The sequence below is a fragment of the Diceros bicornis genome, chromosome 2 (genome assembly GCF_020826845.1).
Source record: "Diceros bicornis minor isolate mBicDic1 chromosome 2, mDicBic1.mat.cur, whole genome shotgun sequence".
Lineage (NCBI taxonomy): Eukaryota > Metazoa > Chordata > Mammalia > Perissodactyla > Rhinocerotidae > Diceros > Diceros bicornis.
The window spans coordinates 1,128,359-1,148,064 of NC_080741.1; positions in this window are offsets into that span (position 1 = coordinate 1,128,359).

Here is a 19,706-nt window from a genome sequence, read left to right on the forward strand (position 1 = left end):
GAGCTTTCAGGGGGTCATTGGTGATGGACATGCCTCCAAGGGCTCAGACAGGCCCAGGAAAGGGGGCCGTGAGAACAGCCTTCCTGAAGCAGATATCCATGCATTTACTTTGGGATTTAAAAATGGAGAAAATTGGAGAAGACATGAATTCTAAAGTAAGCCCCAGAGAAATCTTTTCCTAGTTCCCAGCACTTTCTGTGTATAAATATTCAATAGTGGATCTGTTGCAGAGAGGATGCTGTGAATAAATTCAGACGTGACCTTCATTTGCTTTGTGCTCTGGCGGGAATAACGGAGCTCCTGCAGCCGCTGCGAGCCCCTGGGTCCGTTGCAGCAGCAACACCGGCTTCTCAGGAAAGCCACAGACACGGGGAGGAGGGGCTTTGACTGCTTGAATACCTCTTTGAAAGCCATGGCAACCATGAAACCATTGTAGAAATAGAAGGTTTTGAATTCTTGACATATTTTTAAAAATTTCTAGTGTTCTGGATTTGCACATAAAGGACTCTCATAAAATCCATTATCTTGAAAGGGAAAGACAACATTATACTCAATATTTTACTTAAGATATTATGAATCTGAAGCAGCCAAAGACCCCTTTGTCAGGGATTCACTGAATAATTTCAAGTTGAAATGCTTTGTCATTTTGAAAGTATTTGTAATACTTTGCAAAAGATCATCAGCCATTCAGACATTGAGAAATGTCGTAGGTTTTTCTAGATTTTATTCCATACCTTGATCTGAGCCATAAATAAGACAAATCACTGCATTAATGAATAGGTTTTTACTTCACTGGAAATAATATCTGCATCTTTCAGCCCTTGATACTTACACACTATGGCCAATGGCCTCCAAACAGGTCCATGAGTTTCTGAAAAAACAGTTCTGAGGATTCACTAAGCTATTTAGAAGCATCAGTATTATGCTTACATGACTGAAACTAAAAAATGAAATGTTTCCTTTTTGTACAACTTTTCTCTAGGATTTAGTACCATACTGTTTAATATTAGTTCAGTGACCTTTCTTGTCATATTTATTCACAGCTGAAGGAGGATAAGAGTGAATTCTTAAACAGAATAAAAACACAGAGTTCATTTATCTTTAAAAAAGAAAAGAAAAACTCATATTTGTCTTTGTGTTTTCTTATCAATAGCCAAATGCGTGCACGTCATTTAGCTCCATAATGGAATTATGTATTGTTCGGATCACTATGTATGAAGATTTTATGATGATGATGATTTTGACATTACCAAGATCCATGTATTGTTACTGGAAAATCTATTGCTTAAAATAAGTTTAGAAAATGATTCAGCTGAGAGATGACTGAGCTGCATCTAAATGAAACATCTACATGCCAGTGGAGCAGGAATCCTACCTGTAAGTCGAGATGTCCTGTTCACATTTCCCATCTGCTCTCTAACAAGACCAGCTGTAGACGTGAGCGAGTGGAAGTTCTATCTCTATACCTAGTTCTGCCAAACACTGATAAATCTAGGTTTTAATGTCATCGTGTTCATAGGAACTTTCCAAATCCTAACTGAAGAATCACTGTCAAATTCAGGCTTTTGCATTTGCTGATTTCCTCGGAAGCACAAGCCATCAGGGACAATGTTCCATAGAATGGTCAAAGCACCAGCTTATAACACCAAAGGGTTTAGTTTGCGTTTCTTTTGTTTTATTCAGTGACCAGTTTTTAGCTCTGTCACCTCACTACAACTCTCATCCTCAAATATGACCAGCAATATCCATACATATGGTGTTGGTCAAGGACAAAATCTACGACAAAGCCCAGGAAGAAAATCTACGAAGATGAATGCCCTCCTGACCAGGGTCTCCTAAATCGTGACTTGCTGGCAAGGAGGTACAGTGCTGCCTTTTTTGTCGAATCCTCAGTGCCTAGCACATAGTTTTGATAAGCAGATGTTTGTAGAATAAAACTTAACCATTGGTTAGCCATATGACATGAAAGAGGAAGAATACCCCACGTTCTAAAGTAAGGTTATTGCTACCTTCCCTTCCTCTGAATTTCTACAATACTTGCCCAGAAAGCACGTATTGGAACTTCGTAAGGCCTGAAAAGAGATACTTTTTTCTTTCTTTTCTTCTCTTTCCAGTTTTTTTAAATCTGATATATGCCGTGTCTTTAATCAGGCTGTAAACACCTGGAGAACAAGAACCCCATCGTATGCTTCTTCATATTTCCAAACAATCTTATACAGCACAAAGTTCAAGAAATAAATTCAGATCAAAACATAATGTTCTACTTTCTTCCAAAAGCATACTTATTCTTTTGTAATCATCATAGTTTCATCAATGAATTTGAAAACTTACAATACAAGCAATCTATTAACTAAGTCTGCTGAATCCACGTGTAAATGATGATAAGCTTAATCAGGCTCTAATGATTTTAAAGATATTTGAGATAGAAAGAACATCTTCAAGAGGAAATTCCTGGGGCATAGGGACATAAACAGAGTCCCTTCCCCTCCACTCTCAACTTGAAGCCATTTGTCTTCCCTGGCTGAATGCCTTGGGGATCTATGTGTTTCAGTGAGCCTTGGAGCTCACTGGGGCGTAAGGAACTGGTGTGGGACTTCACCCACGTGTCAGGCCAAAGACGAAGAACGGAAAGCAGCAGGAACTGGGAAGATCTTGCCACTTAGAATTCCCAAAGTGAAGTTGCCGTCTGCTCCCTATGAATGTGGTGGACAGACCAGTAAAGAGTGAACGGGAGAACTGAATTTTTCCTGCAGTTGAGGTTTGGGGGGCACAGGAACACAACAATCGAAGAGGCTTTGCCAGATGCCTCCATAGGCAACCGACAGCCTGCCTGCCTCCACAACCAGAGGCCCCAGGAGAGAAAGCCCTCCCCACATCCCCACCTCTGGAGCTCCCACGGTTTGAAACAACCCGCAGCCAGGCTTGAGCTTCAATGACCAACCAGGAAACGTCACATTTAAACATCAGCCAAAAGAATCACAGAACAAATTTCTAATGAAACAGAATTGCTGGAGGAGAGACTATCACCCTGAGTAAAGAATGATAATAATAACAGCAACAAAAAGATTCCAAAATCTGACCTCATCTCACTACCACCATGCCAGCGAATGCTTTGTCAGCATCATTGCAGTGCCTCCCATTGCTCTCCTTATTGTCTCTTCTTCACACAGAAGCCAGACTTTTCTATCATAAAAGCAAATCAAAGAGCAGGCATCGTGGAAGATTTTTGCAGCAGAGTTTTGGTTTAAGAATCTCCCAAGAACCCTCATAAAAACAGAGAAAGCAACTAGGAGAGAAAAAACAAAGAGCCATGGGTGACATCTACAACAAAACTAGGTGACAGGATAGCCCCACAAATCACAAGGTGCACAGAGGGGGAGAAAACACTGACATCCGTGTGGCGTCAGCATCTGTGAGGAGGAAGTGGAGAGAAGGCATCTAGGCTTCTGTTAGCTGAGCATGGAAGTGCCCTAAGATCATGAATAAGTGCCCTCCAGAAAGTGCAATGGGCCAATCTAAGAGCCACGTGGAAACCTTCCACTCACAGTGAGAGAAGAAGACTATAAGGGACTACACTGTAATGGTGCTGGGGCAGTCTGGTCCCATAAACTCTTGACACTAACAAATCAAAACTTCCTTTCAAGACAGAGTCCTACACTATAGAAAAATTGCTTTTAGTAGGATGTAAATTGACCAAGAAAGAGAAATATGGACAAAGAAAGAGGAGATCCATATAACATTGGAGGAGGTAAACAAAGGAGGTAGATTTCTAAAAACATGAGGCCATATTTTAATCAGTTTGCACAAATGACAGAAGGGATATTTTAACAAAGGGTCAGCAAACTACAGCCCAATGGCCAAATGTGGCCTGGGGCCTGTTTCCCTATGGTCCCACAAGATAAGAAGGGGAAGAAGAAGATGAAAATGAAGATGAAGGAGAAGGAGGGACAAGAGGGGGAGGAGGAGACAGAGGCATTATGTAGCCAGAAAAGCATGAAATATTTAGTATTTTGCCTTTTATATAAAACGTTTTCCAACCCCCGTTCTAATAGAATGGAGATACTATTAGAAATGCTGTGTGGGATATTCCTCTCTCCTGAAAGTAGAGGGAAACTCATTTCACTTAAAAGAGAGGCAATATAAAAGAATCAAGGTTTAAGAAGTTATGAGAAAAAAATAGAACAAGGAATAGAATCATGTCCCCACATGCATACCCTGAAAACTATAAGTAAACCTGTAACCTAATGTTTCAAAATGAGAAGAAATTAAGAAAATTATCGAAGTTATAAAAGAACAACACAGATTAGAATTTTCAAAAGTCAGAAACAAACTGATTGGAGAAAGGAAAAATTGAAAAGAGAGGTGACAAACTCTGAAAAGATTTAGAAATGAACCCAAAATTATTCAGAAATGAAGACTAAATTAGAATGAACACAAGAGTGAATAAAGGAGGCATCCAAGAGTTAAGAATTATTACAGAAAAAGAGGGTACTCGTCTGACATACAGTATAGAGTGAAAGTTCTAACATCACTGCAACTGGAGACCCAGAAGGAGAAAATATTGAAATGAATAGCGCAGAGGTAATATTTGAAGAAACAAGGGCTGAGAATTTTCTTAAATTGATGAACAATATCAAGCCACACATTCAGTAAGCACTAGGAAAGAAAAACAAAATAAATACAAAGAAGATCTTTCTTAGGTTCATAATAGTAAACCTGCTGAAAACTCCTAAAGAAAAAGAGAAAAATCTTAGAAGCAGCCAGAGGAATAAAAACATGCCCATGACCTTCAAAGAAGTAGCAATAAGATTGACAGCTGAATTTTCAAAGAAAACTATGGAAGCCAGAAGACGATGACATGACATTTAAGTTGCTGGAAGAAAAATAACTCCAACCTAGGATTCTATAAACAGTAAAAATAGCCTTCAAAAATGAGGGTGATAAAGATATTTTCAGATGCACCAAATTTAAGAGAATTAGTCATCAACAGACTGGCTCTAAAAGAAATATTGAAGTACAGTCTTTGCTCAGAAACACAATGATGCCAAGTGGAAGCAAAGGAATGAAGGAGGAAATACAGAGCAGTATAAAAGGTAAATATAGGGGTAAATTTAAATCAATGTAATAACTTTTTGTGAGGTATAAAATGTATGCAGAATCAAAATACATGAAACTATAACACCAAAAGAGACCAGTAGGATAAACAGATTTGAAGAGTTTTTAAGTTACTAATATAGTCAAAGAAATGTAGAAATAAATTATATTAGTCTGAATGCACGCCAAGGATGCATGGAGAAAAGTTTAGGCTAACAACCAAAGGAAAAGGAAAAGTGTGTATATCTGAAAAGTTGATAGAGGGGGTGATGGAAGAGTAAAATATATTCAATTAATCAAAAAATGTTCATGAAAGGAGTGATAATGGAACATAAAACAAGTGGGTCGAATAGACAGCTAATAGTAAGATCAGAGCTATAAACCCAAATAGATCAAAACTACACCAGATGTAAATTACATGCTTCCTTGCCTTACTAAATTTTAATAAAAGTTAGTAGTTTTTTCACTGCCTGGACAATGAAAAGACCATAGAACACTTTGCCTTCATTTATACTCACCTCATCTGCCTTTGGTGCTGTTGTTGTGTATTTCAATGTCATTTGTATGTGCGTGTATGTGAGTGTTTCAAATAGTTAATATTCATTTTTAAAAATTTTAAATAGTTAATACTCCTTTAGATTTACCCCTATTTCTTTTAGTATCTCCTGGATCATTTTTCTTCTGTCTGAAGAATATCCTTTAATATTTCCTTTAATGTATGTTTGCTGATGATGAATTGTCTAAGTTTTTGTTTTCTGAAAATATTTCATATCATCTTCATTCTTAAAAGAAATTTTCACTTATAGAAGTCTAGGTTAATAGTTATTTTCTCTCAGAACTTGGAAACCATCAATACACTCTTTGAGTTTTCATATTTTTTTTTTGTTGAGATATCAACTGTCAGTCTCATCATTGCTCCTTGAAGTTTATATACCCATTTTCTTCCAATGCTTTTAAGTTTTTCCCTTATTTTGCATTTGGAGCTGTTCTACTGTGATGGTATGATTTTCTCTCCATTCATTCTGCTGAAAATCTACAGGGATCCTGACTGAGACTTGGATATTAACTCTTCAAAGATTACTTTTTCACATTCTTTCTCTGCTCTCCTGCTGGAACTCCTAATTTACATTGTTGCATAATTTTACCATTGCCTTTACAGTATTTCCTGTATATTTTGTTTGTTGTATATCTATAATCTAGGCTACATATTTTCTCTGACCCATCTTCTAGTTCACTAATTCTCTCTTCAGATGTGTTAACTTCTGTTAAGCCCACCTCTTGATTTCTTAATTTCAATTATTGTATTTTTAATTTTATATTTTTCATTTAATTTTTTGTAGTTTTTAATTCTTTCTTGAATTTTTCCACCTTATCATTATTTTCCTTAATATATTAACAAGTTATTTTAAAGTGTCTGTTAATTCCAATATCTGTATCTCCTGTGAATCTATTTGTATATTTATGTTTTAAGATAGGAATTTAAATACATATGTATGTGCTTATACATCATATATAAGTTATATGAGACAAGAATTTACATACACACAAAGCAAAAACAGAAATATATGTCCTTGACTTTGTGCATGCTGGGTTATTTTTTATTGACTGCTTGACAGTGCCTAAAAACAATGGCGACAATTTGGTGTTCTGAGTGATGTTATCTTCCACCAAGAGAATTGCTTTTGCTTCTGGGAGGCAGCTGGGAGAGGAGCAGATCACCTGCATTCATTACGGTGTTGAGCTGCTTCAAGGCTGGGCTTCAGCCAGTGTCAGGGTTAGTCTTCTCTTATTCACCCTCATTCCTGTAGAAATAAAAGCCTTGTGTGTCATAGGACCTCACTTTTTGCGGGGGGTCCTAAGTCCGCTTTTGGTTTCTCTCGTTTTACTCTGCTATCTGGGAATGCCAGAAGCTCTCCGGCTGTTCAGCCACTTAACCCCTGATTTCTGATCAGTTTAACTGCTCAGCTGCCACTTTAGAGTTGAAAATTCTTGGAGAGACAATGCGGCATTTAAAGTTGTGCTCACCTCTCTGTGTTTTTTGCTCTTTCCAGAATCTTGGCCCCTAAATCATCACTCCCTTGGCAGCTCTCTGAAACTTGCAAACAAATGTCCTATATATGAGCCCCTCTTTTTTAGTTGCTTTTGGTGAGAGATTTGGTCTATAACAAGATAGTCTACTATTGTGGGAAAAATAAATCTACTATAAATGAATATTGACAGTAAAAGTAAAAAGAAAGAGAAAGAACAATGTTTTGTCTTTAAAAAAAGATTAAATTATAATTTTAGATAACAATAACAGAACAAGATGAATGTTTAGAGGGAATTTTCCATGAGTAGCTAAAATTTCTCCTTTTATAGAGATACAAAAGTAGTGTATATTTTTTTGACATTGTAGGCAAAAAAAAAAAAATCTGCCAATCCAATAAAAGGTAGAAAGGAGAAAAAGAGAAAAAAAGATCATGTAAAATAAAAAGAAATCTCAAAGAGATTAGAACTAAGTCCAAATGTATTATGAATCATAATGCAAAGAGACTAAAACCACCTCTTAAAAACAAAAAACTGTTAAGTAGACAAACGAAAATGACCGGTTTTAACAAGATGACAAACTAAGAGAATTGGAAAATTATCCTGCTAAAAACATCCAAAATCAGGGATAAAATTTTAAAGATGTTAAAAGATTTTTTAATGCACTGGTGAGCTCACAATTATGAAATTAAAATCCAAAGATGACAGAAATAAAGCCAGAAGTGATAAGCAGAGGCATAAAAAACATGAGCTGTTGTTGCTCTCTCAGTCAGAGCTCTTGTTGCTCTCTCAGTCAGTCCAATAAACCAGGGACTGGGTTTTAATGTCCACTGAGGCGGGGAACAAGGAGTATGAGCCTTGAAAAGCATGACATTGAAACTGAGAACTCCCCGTAAAGCCTGGCCTGCTCAGGAAAAGAGTAGACTATATAAAACACATTCACTATCGCAGAAAAAATACAACAAAGCTCATCTATCTCTGCTGGAGCCCTGAGTGGAAAAAAACTGGAAAAACACAACACAATTGTTTTTCTGTTGTGTTTTTAATATTTTTTGTGAGCTCATTTTTAGTGGGCTAATTTTTTTTCTCTGGGAATCCTTTGTAGCCTGGGTTGTTAGAATATTCTCCATGATTGGTTTTGCATGTTTCTATTAAGTATTCCAGGAATAGAATGGCTCTCTGACAATTTTTATGTTAATTTTCTCGCTTAATGCTCCCTGAACCATTAGGGTAATGAAAACCTGTCTCCAAATGCATCTAAAATGAGAACTAGGAGTCTGATTTTTAAAAACAATTCATGATAACTGAAAGTGAGCAAATAAAGTGCATGGTAGAACTTTATATAAAAAGAACTTTATATAAAAAATGAACAAACAAAAACTTGAAAAGATAAAAAAGTTCCTTTGAGTGGTTAAATACATTAAACAAGGAACTAAAACATTAAGAAGAGTACAGAGCTCATGCTACAAAGAGTAGACAAATGTAAAAAAAGAACCAGGTAGAACTTCTAGAAATAGCAAATATAGACACTAAAATTAAAAACAAAATGGAAAGGTTAAATGAGAGATTGAACATGGTTGAAAAATTTTAGTAAAATTGAAGATAAAACTAAGGATAAAAACACAGACTATAGAAGAGAGAGATTAAAGAAAAGAGAAAAAGAAATATGTTAAGAGACAGAAGAGAAATAAAGGTCCAACACATATATGGCTAGTAAAAGTACTGGAATTGATGAAAGCCATGCATCTTCATATTGAAAACTGACAGAGTTTCAAGCAAAATAAAGCAAATTAAAATCAACATCTAGACATATCTAGTGAAAACTATGAAATAACAAAATAAAACAAAAACAAAAAAGTCTTCAAATTTAGCAAGGAATAAAAACAGACCACGTTCCAAGAAACGATAATCAGACTAACAACGGAGAGGCTAAAAGTCAATGGAATAATATTTTCAGAGTGATGAGAGAAAATAAATGGCAACCCAAAATTTTACAACCACATAAAAAAATAATAATTCAGGACAGAAACCTCTTCCCAGAGAGGGGAAGATGAAGGGAAGAAACAAACACTGGGTAATGAATCTTACAATACTTATAGATATAAACATAGTGACCCTTAAATGTATCATGAAAGACTGAGAATATTTTATATAGGTACAAATTAAAGACTTTTTAAAATAAAAGTACTAAACTATCACAAGGTCTCATGCTGTTGGGTTGGTGAGACACTTACAGAGTTGGAATGACCTGGTGAGGGCTTGCAACTTGAGTTCATGTCATGTCAGAGAGCTAGCTATCAGTTTATGACCAGAAAAAGAAAAGTCATCATTGAGAAAATGCAATAATAAAGTAGAAAGTCCAAATTGACAAGGGGATAATGAAATAAATTGCAACTTTTATCAACTTAGCAACAATAGGGAAAAATAAAAGGTGAGCTTAACAAAAAAATACAAATCATAACCACAGAGACAGAAGGAATAACCAAGCAAATCAGCCGTTACACTAAATGTGAACAGATTAAAATCTATCATTAGTCAGACTCGGTTGGAAAGAAAACAGGCTATTGGTTGCTTTGAAGAAACATGCTTATAATGAAGTTATAAAGAATGGTTGAAAATAGTTAGGAAAAGAAAAGAAAAAAACACTAGGCAAAGGCAAACAAATAAGAAGTAGGAATTTCACTCGACAGAGTGAAATGTAAAGTTAAATGCAAAAAATAGGCTGCAAACAAATACTATATCAGAATAGAAGGCACAGTTTATGAAGAAAATTCAATAATGATAAATCAGTATTCATAAAACATTAAGTAATTAATTATATAAAGCAAAAATATTCAAAATGGGATAAGAATTTGATATGTACACTATTAAAATAAAAGCTTACAGTAGGTTTCTTTCAGAATGAGATAGATCCAGTCAACAAAAAATAAATAGTATATATATACCAAATCAATGATTTCTTTGGCTATGAAGAAGGCCTTGTTCTCAGAATAAAATATAATTAAATTAGAAACAAAATTTAAAAAAAAATCTTAAGTACTCAGGTATTAGGAAACACTCTCCTAGATAACACTTGCATGAAAGAAGATATAAAAATGAAACAACAAACTATATAGAAAACAGTGAAAAGAGAACATTTTACAGCAGATAAAGTAGTATGCAAACTTTACTAGACTGCAAGCACCTTTGTGGCAAGAATTTGTGCTTATGTGGCTCTAAATCAGTGACCACAGTAAGTGCTCAATAAATATTTACGGGATATAAATCAGAACAAATGGGGCCCAACAAAAACATTATTCAGATGAAAACCAAAGAAATTTGGAACTCACCATCAAAAATTAGAAAAAGAATAATAAATTAAATCAAAAAACAGTAGAAAGATGAAATCAATAAGAAGAATCCCAAAATTATTTTTCTAAATGGAAAAAATAAATCCAAAGCTGTTTCTTTGAAAAATATGAAAATTATTGGTTAATCTGATCAAGAAAAACAAAAGAGAGAAACACACACTTAGAAATGAGAACAGAGGCACAACCACAGACGAAGGAAAGTGAAAACAATTATCAGAAGATATTGTATGTAACTCTGTAACTTCAGTTTATAAACCTCTAGAGGATGATCTCCTAGAGAAAGAAAAAAACTATTAAATTTGACATTAAGAAGTTGAAAATTTGGATAAATTTATTACACTAAAGAACTTGGAAAGGTGAAAAAAACTTATAGTATTAGAAAAGGAATTCCATGAGGGAATTCAAAAGAACGCAGTTGTAAGTATTGATTTGAAAAAAAAATAACATTTTCGTGTTTGTATCTGTGTAAGTGGGCATTCCTCAAGAAAACAGGAATGCCGGGAAGAACACTTTCCCGGTACCTAGAAAAGTGGCCAGTGGTCAAGCCCTATTTTCTAGCAGCTCCCAAGAGCCTTTCCCATGGGAGCCTGCGGAGCCATGATCATGAATTTTCACTACAGCCATACTTGTAATAGTGGAGATGTGAAAATAATCCACACGTCCATGGGAGAGGGGATAAACATGTTGTGATGCATTCAAACAAATGAATAGAATGCAGCAGTTAGAATGGATTCAGCCCCAAAATATGTTGAGTGAAAAAAGCAAGCTGTAGAAAAAGGCATCAGTATATAAAACCAGTTGTGTAATTTTTAAAAATAAACCAGACAATGACTACGCATTTGTTTCAGACACACGTCGTGTAACGAAAGCATAAAAACATGGCCCGGGTACACAGGAACATCACAGGATGGCCTCCAGAGAGAGGAGGAAGCACTCACTGGGAGGGCAAGGAGGCCTTTCAACTTTAATTTTCATCATTTAAAAAAAAATATTTGAAACCAATGTGACAAAACGTCAACATGTTTTAAAATTCTGGAAGTATGCAAAATTTTGAATGATTCCTAGCGGAGGTTTTGAATTCATATTGCCTCCCAAAGCCCTTTTCTGCATCCCTTTCCTCCTATGTGGTCCTCCTTCCTGAGAGGTGCCCAGGGCTGTCTCCTTCCCCAGACCCATGCTCCACGAGGAATCTGATGTCTGCCGTCAGCGGTTCTTGCAAATTAAAGCAGCTGACTACTCCCAGAGATATCCAATTATCTAAGTGTTGAGTCTATGTCCATATGTGCTGTCCAAACATTACAGCGTCAGGGAACAGGTGGTTGCCCCTTTGTAATTGTAGTGCTGTTTTTCTGGGAAAGTGGTTTTCCCCAGGTTCCTGAAATCGCATCTGCCAGGCAACCTTTTATATACTTGTGTATAATTCAAGGCCAGCTCGATAGAAAGCAATTACCTGAGTGTTGTTTTATTATTAAATTAAGGCAGGAGACTCGCGCAGGGAGATGCCAGGGTCCACAGCACTGCATACAGTTGTGTGAACCTGTCTCAGCTCCCTAGATGGACAGGGTGACCGCACACAAGGACACTTTTAGTTTTACTAGAGACAATGGTCCGCTGAAGGACGTGAGGAGAGAGAAATACAGGCAGAGGGTGGCCAAGTGTGGAATCCGGCAGTGGTGCTCTCAAAGACACTTCTCCCTCGGTGACAGGAGGCCGTCTCCCTGTAACGTGCCAGCTGCCCAGCAGGGCGTTACCTCTCTGGCTGCGCACACCCAGGCAGGTGGCCGTTGGCTGGAACAGAAAGCCCATAATATCCCTGTTTGATTGAATTTAGACTTTTACCTCGGTTCGTTTTAAATAATTTTTAATGTAATTCAAGGTTCTTTTAATGACTACAAACAACATTTTTGTAACATAACAAGCAATTTCTCAACTGGCAGATTCACTGGAAATCTCCCAGAATGCAATTTCTTTTGAAAACTGCTCTGAGTCCTCCCACTGCTAATATCGTTATACAAAAAAACCCCACAAAAACCCTCAATTTGATGACCCACGCGATTTAACAGAATATACAATGTCTGTCATTCTTAAAATGTAAGGAAGTATACTCAATCGAAGCTTACCACCTGGCATCCCCAAAGCGGTAAGGCAGAAGCCGATTAAAAAATGAATTTAAGATTAGGGAAAATATTCTAAGTTAACAGAATATTAAAGACATTACAATTCCAATTTATTATGTTGATTTTTAAAATACAATGTATGTATAGATTATTTAACTGGTCAGGTATAAAAATAGATACTTATACTAGGATTCAATTTTTGCAAATGTTCAGAGAAAAGAATTATTAAAAGAGATTTATAGCATAACCTCAATTCTAAGATCTTGACAAGTGTCACAGGACGTCAGTAAATTTGATAAGTCTTTTCCAAGTATGATGAGAAATTTTAATATAAAATTGCAATTTGGCATTGTAATTTATCATGTAGCTGGAATAGTGAAAAGGAAGCAACATTCTAACACATTTGTGCGCATTTATCAAATTCTGAGGCTATCAAATAGGTGGATAATAATATTTAAATGACTTTTTTGGTTATTATATAATCACATTTGAAAATTAGAAAATCTCTGGCTCACAAATATTAACATTTCTTTTCCCTAACCCTGGGACACTTGGTTAGGGAGGATGAAAATTGGAGGAAGAATCAGAGAAATGAAATCTTTGACAATAGGACCTAAAATTAGTAGTCCAAATATTGTTTACTAAACTAATGTTTCTCTCAGGAAACAGAAAATAGCTCTATTTAAATAAGACTAGTCTCATTTCCTTAATGCAGACCAGCTTTATTTAATGACTAAATCGTATTTTGTTTCACTATATTTTTTGCGTGTTGCTCAAGAACTCAACCGCACAACAACATGATGCATTTAGGAAGAAGCAAAACAAAATTTTTAAAATTCATTCTTTTATTCAATTAATCAATACTTATTGAAGACAGGCATTCAACTGTGTGTTCTAGGAGTTGAGGACACAATATGGTCCCTGCCCTGAGAGAACTTGGTATGTGTAGGGCTCAGTAATTGAAAAGATAGAGACACCATCTATGTTATTCCAGGAATCTGACGTATATAATGTGCAGCTTCGCGTAACTTGAGAAAAGATCTTATAAAAAACGTCTCTAAGCTTCCTAATGTAACAATGTTAGACTTGCTATATTTTCACCATATTATTTACTCTGGAAATTATCTGTGCAATTCATTCCAACAGACATTTATTGAGTGGCAGGATTATTTAACCTCTTGAACCTGTTTCCTCATTTATAAAAGAGGTTGCTAACAGTATCTGACCAGTGGTGTTGCAAAGGTTAAAAGAGATCATCCGTATCAGCTTATCCTTGGTTTAGATGTCAGTAGAAAAACTTTTCCCGGTTTCACTCTCGTTGTCCAGGAAGGGTTCACATGCTCACAGCTAAAGAAACAACCATCAAGTGGAATAGGATTACTCAAGTTATAACTTTGATACATGGGAGGAAATGTAGAAACACAAATAAAACTGGGCTTTACTGGCGAGGAAGAAAGGAGGAGTGGCCATGGGTGAGCCACCATTCATGTGTGCCAGAGCAGTGATGACCCCATCAAATAGACATACGGTGAGAGTCAGGGAATCACAGCTAGAAGGGAGACTCTGACCAAGGATCTCCTGGAACAAGCACAGACATAGTGAGGGCAGGTGGTGAGGTAGATACAAGTGTAAGTACAGAAGACACGGAGCCCCTAATGCAAGTCTGAAGCTCCGTAGCCAGAACACAAGTCTCAGGAGAATTGGTGAAAACAAACAGAGTTCCAGTCTTCTAGGAGCTGAGATACCTTTCAGGCCGTAAATGCATGAACACAAAATCAGAGTAAAGTGACTGGAATTATAGTATCAGAAGGAAATTGTGTCACAGAAAAAAGGTGCAAGTCCATCTCCTTGGGATAATACCCAGGAAGGACTGGGTTAGCCACTGGAGTCTAAATCCTTCCCTCCAGCCACAGGACACTTGAGCAAAGCTTGATCCTTAGTCAAACGTTTTTTAATATCAACTGCAGGAATATCTCCATTGGAAACAAATGCCCCCGAGCATACTGAACCTTGCCGTTGGGGTTGTTTATTGTACAGCCTGGTGAATTATGCACCACAGCTAGGCTAACGAAAGAGAGCTGAGTCTACATCCCTTCAGGTGCTAGGAAGCTGACAAAGTATTTAAGTTGAAAAGATCCAAGACCTTGAGGCTGTCCTGTGTTGATGCTCCCCAAACGCGTGCCCGCTGTCATCACTCATGACCAAGTCCCGTGTGGGAAGAGGGACAGCGAAACCACATCTGGGGGTTTGCAGCCTCCATGATGCTGTTTGATGCATGATTCTGTGTTCCCTGTACTATATACTTGCCTAAAATTAATAAACATTGTACTGAATAAGCCTATTTTGTATTATGAGTTTGAATAACAATCTAAAGCTGAAACCCATTCTGGTGGTCTTATAGACATATAATACAGCTGTGAATAAAATGGCTGACTTTATGCTGAGCCAACTACTGAGGAGGTGCTCTCTGAAGTATGCCTAACCAGCAATAGCATTGACTCCACGGCGTTGGGTGAGGATGAGCCTCAAGATGAATGGACAGAGTTTAAGTGTTTCAGATTTAACAGTCAAATAGTGGGCTGACAAAGTGGTGTTGATGAAGAAACAGGTAGGAAACTTCAGTTCTACTCGTGCGTTTATACCTTCTTGAATTAACACTGTAGTTCAATGAGAAGCATCCTTCTGAGAGAAGCAACAGCAAAGTGTGAAGTTGACTGTGGCCTCTTCTGGAGAAGGTACAGGAAAGTGCCTTTCGCCTGTAAGTTTCACAGTTAGGTAGTTGCTCACTTCAAAATTTTCAAATTTTCCTAAAGGCATGTTGATCATTTACTGACCCAGATGAACCCTAAGCGAACTAGACGAGTTGAAATATGCCATTTTAGTTCATCAAAAAGTTAAAAATAGAATTAGCATATTACCCAGCAATTCCATTTCTGGGTATACACTCAAAAGAATTGAAAACAGAGACTCAAAGAAATATTTATACAAGCATTTTCAGAGCAGCATTTTTCACAATAGCCAAAAGGTAGAAGCAACCCAAGTGTTGATGGAAGATAGATAAACAAAATATGGTCTATACTACAACATGGAGGAAACGTGAGGACATCATGCTAAGTGAAATAAGCCAGTCACAGAAAGACAAATACTGTATCATTCTACCTCTACGAGGTATCTAGAGTAGTCAAATTCGTAGATATATAAAGCAAAATGTGGTTGCCAAGGGCTGAGGGAAGGGGGGTGGGCAGTTATTGTTTAAGAGGTACACAGTTTAGCAAGATGAAAGGAGTTCTGGAGACGGATGGTGGTGACGGTTGTACACAATGTGAATGTACTTAATGCTGCTAAAATGTACACTTAAGAATGTTTAAGATGGTAAATTTTATGTTATGTGTATTTTACTACATTTTAAAAATTTGCTGTTTTAATACTCACCACCTCATCCAAGATACAATCAAATCAAACACTCTAAAGTTTAGGCAGTTTAATAAAGAGAACTGAAATGAGAAGAGAGAGGAGGGGAGGAGAAGGGGTGAGAGGGAAAGGGGGGAGGGCGAGAGCGGAGGAAGGAAGGGGAAGGGAGGGGAGGGCGGGTCCCCACGAGGTCTGTCACAGGTGGTTATGAGTCAGCTCAGCACACTGGACACCCTGGAGGAGGCTTCCACAGCACCCAGAGTCACAGCAGCCCCTCACTCTTTCATGTGGATGCAACTGAGAGCAAATTCTATGCACCCACATAAGTGTCTGGATGTCTGGAGGACGTTCAACGCCCTTGACAACACAGGTAAGCGGCAGGGAAAAAAGCTGCAGACTGAAGACGACGCTAATAATGCAGGCACAGGCGAGACCAGGAGACCGCGGAGCCCACGCTCCCCACTGCCGGCGCCAGTTCTTGTGTCCTCAGCAACAGCTGTAAATGTAAAAAAGTAGATAAACAAAGATTTAATCAGATCGGACAAGAGGTATGCCAATCTCAAAAATTATTAAAAATACTGCCTAGAATACAAATTTATGTCCACTGTACTTGAGGATGAACATGAACTAAGTATACGCTGTAGTTTGGAACATTAACTAATGATTGGTATATTTATACAATATATTTTTTGAAATAAATACATAGATTGGGGGTGCAGTCTCAAATTTTGACTGAAGGAGTAAGCCATCAAAATAGTATGGAAACTACTGTGTTAAGCAAATTGGCTGATAAATTATAGATCATATTCAATTTTGTTACAAATCTTGGTTAATACACTTTCTAAGTCTAGTAAATCCACCTAGACTTCTATACCATTTAATATCACCTAGTACACAATTTATAATATTAAATAATTAAAAGCCTGATTGACTATAGTTTTATTAGTTTTATTTCTTAAGTGGCCCATTGCAATCATTTATAAAATACAAAAATTTCATATAAAAATTAGAAACTCCTGTTTCTATTATAATGAAGTTAGATAAATGATTCATGAAAATGTTAGGACCATACTGATAATTTAAGAATACAAATGCAAGTCATATGTTCAATTTCCTAAATTTAAACCACTGTTTTTGGTAAAAGTGCATTTAAATGAATAAAATGTCCGTGCATTATTGGTTCTTACATACCAATATCCATGCTTCACGGTAGAAAAATTGATTAAATGTCTTACGAAGGGAATTATATGATATACTCAGAGTCATTTGTGTTAATTTATATGACTTTTTGGTTTGGAAATATACTCATATAGGCTTAAATTCCAAAATATCTTATATTCTGTGCTTAATATCAACAAGTTTTAATCTTATGTCAGCACAAAACACTCAACAGCTCTGTGGAAATTGTTGCAATATAGAGAAATTACACTAGTCGCTGGCATTAGAGTAAGGAAATTCAAACTGATATATTTATTACTGCAATCAGTAACTACAGAATCACTGTTATTCGATACGGAGAGAAAATTAAATGTGAAATATTCCCCTGCAGGCAAAAATATACAATCACACTTCTGTAAGAATGAGCCAAAATGAAGCAAACATTACCTCTAAACTCTCCATATATACCAAAAAAATTTGCAAATTCCTTATTTATGAATAAATCTAAAATGGAATACTTATCAAAATGCATTGATCTACATATCAAATATACTCCACAAAATGTAAATCTTTCTTAGGCTAGAACTCTGATGGCATTAAGTAAAGGCATGTCTGTAGTTATTCAGAGAGATGAGTGACTACTGAAAGATACGATAATGATAATGGGCATTCTGGCTCTGAATAAATGTGTTAACAATCCTTTATCCCTTAAAAAAGTAAAAGAATGAAATTCTTTAGAAGCACAGTCCTCATCAAGATTCAGATATGCTATAAATAGAAATTTGCCTTGCTTCCAAAAAGATTTAGAATAAAGAGTTCTAAAGTGCTTTAGAATAAATGTTTTTAAAGATTATTTTTGTTAATTTTTATGTATTAGTTAAGGCAACACTAGATGCCAGACTAACTAACCCAAAATGTCTAATGACTCAAATCTGGCATGTTTGTTTCTTACTGTAGTGGTCTGTATCTAATCAGGAGAGAAAAACCACACAGTAATTTGAACATGGAAAGCTTAACAGAAAGACTTAACTATCACAGAGGATTAGAGTAATACGGGGTCGTCTAGTAAGAAGTAAAAAGAACACTAAAGGATATAGGAATGGCAGAGCAGCCGCTGTCTTTAGGACTGAGATAGGACACCCAGAGAAGAGGCTCCTTCTCCATGGACTGAGATCTCGACCTTGCTGGAGAGGGCATGGTCATGCCTCACTGAATGGCAGAGAAGTCACTGTGGTACTGTGTCAGCAGAACTTTCCAGAAATCTGCCCTGCAGAGTGCTAGAGAAAGGTATTCATGGGAGATGTCTCCCCAGAGGTGCTCAGCTACAAAACCACCAGGAGAAGCTGCTGGTGGCCAAGTGCTGCCGACCACCGTGCACCTTAGGGGCCAGAAGGGGGAGAGGCTGCAAGGGCCACAGGAGCCTGCTGAGTGAGCGAGGCTGGGATCCTTCAGCGTCTCTCCATCGTCTGCCAGCAAAGCCTCACTGCTTGGTCGCAATGGAAAAATATCTAAGGAGCCCAAATCCATTTTCACAGCGTAATATCAAAGAGTGAATTCGGAGGTAAGACGCACTCCATCAACAACCATTACGCCAGCTCAGGCCACGTCCACATGGCCGTCCTGCGTTGTGAGCAGTGTTCCTCTACCTGGGGATGTTTGTTCTTCTTTGTTATTTCTCCATCTTCTACATGCATTGTTCAGTGTCACAGCACTTGGTTGTATCACATCAGCCAAAGGAGAAAGAGCACGGAAAATTCCTGAGAAACGTTTCCAAGGGCAAGGTCTGGAAGTGACACGTGTCATTTCTACTTACGTTCCCTAGGTGAGAACTCAGTTACAAGTCACACCCAATGCGGAACAGGGTAGGAAATGTAGTCAAACTGGTGCCCAGGAGGAAGAAGAAATGCTTTTGTGACCAGCTAGTCAGTCTCTATCACAGATTATTTCTCTTAATTTATTCTTTTGTTATTCCTGGTAGCAATGCCTGTTACCCCTGGTCACCCTTACCCTGGCCTGGGTGATGACGATGTGTGTGCAATATCCCTCCAGCCCACTGAAATCTGATGACGATGGTAATGTGTGTGCATCTACATTAAGATGTCAGCTAAGATTCCTCTGCCCACTGAATTCCACATAAGATTTGCCCAAACCCCCAATTTCATTTCCCGGAGAGGTCTGCAAATTGCATAGTCTCCTCCGTGTCTGACCCCTGCCTTCACACACACTGTTACCATTTCTCACTGCTTTGACCCAGACGTGAAATCTAGATGTTTCATTGCTTTCCACCAAAAATACTCCTTTAAACACCACACTCATGGGGATGGAAGACTTTCTTGAAGAATGGAGGGGAAGGAGGTTTCAGTCACAGCAGCAGGAGTAACTCAAAGTCCCTTCAAGGCAGCCGCCTGTCCTCCAGTGCCTACATCTTCTGGGAAATTTCTGAGGCCCTCCGCCCCATCTGGTTTCCTTCCTCACATCATCTCACTGCTCCCTTTCTCTCTGGAGTCTCTTTACCCCTCAAGAGGAAAACAGACCTCCTGTTGTTTTGCCA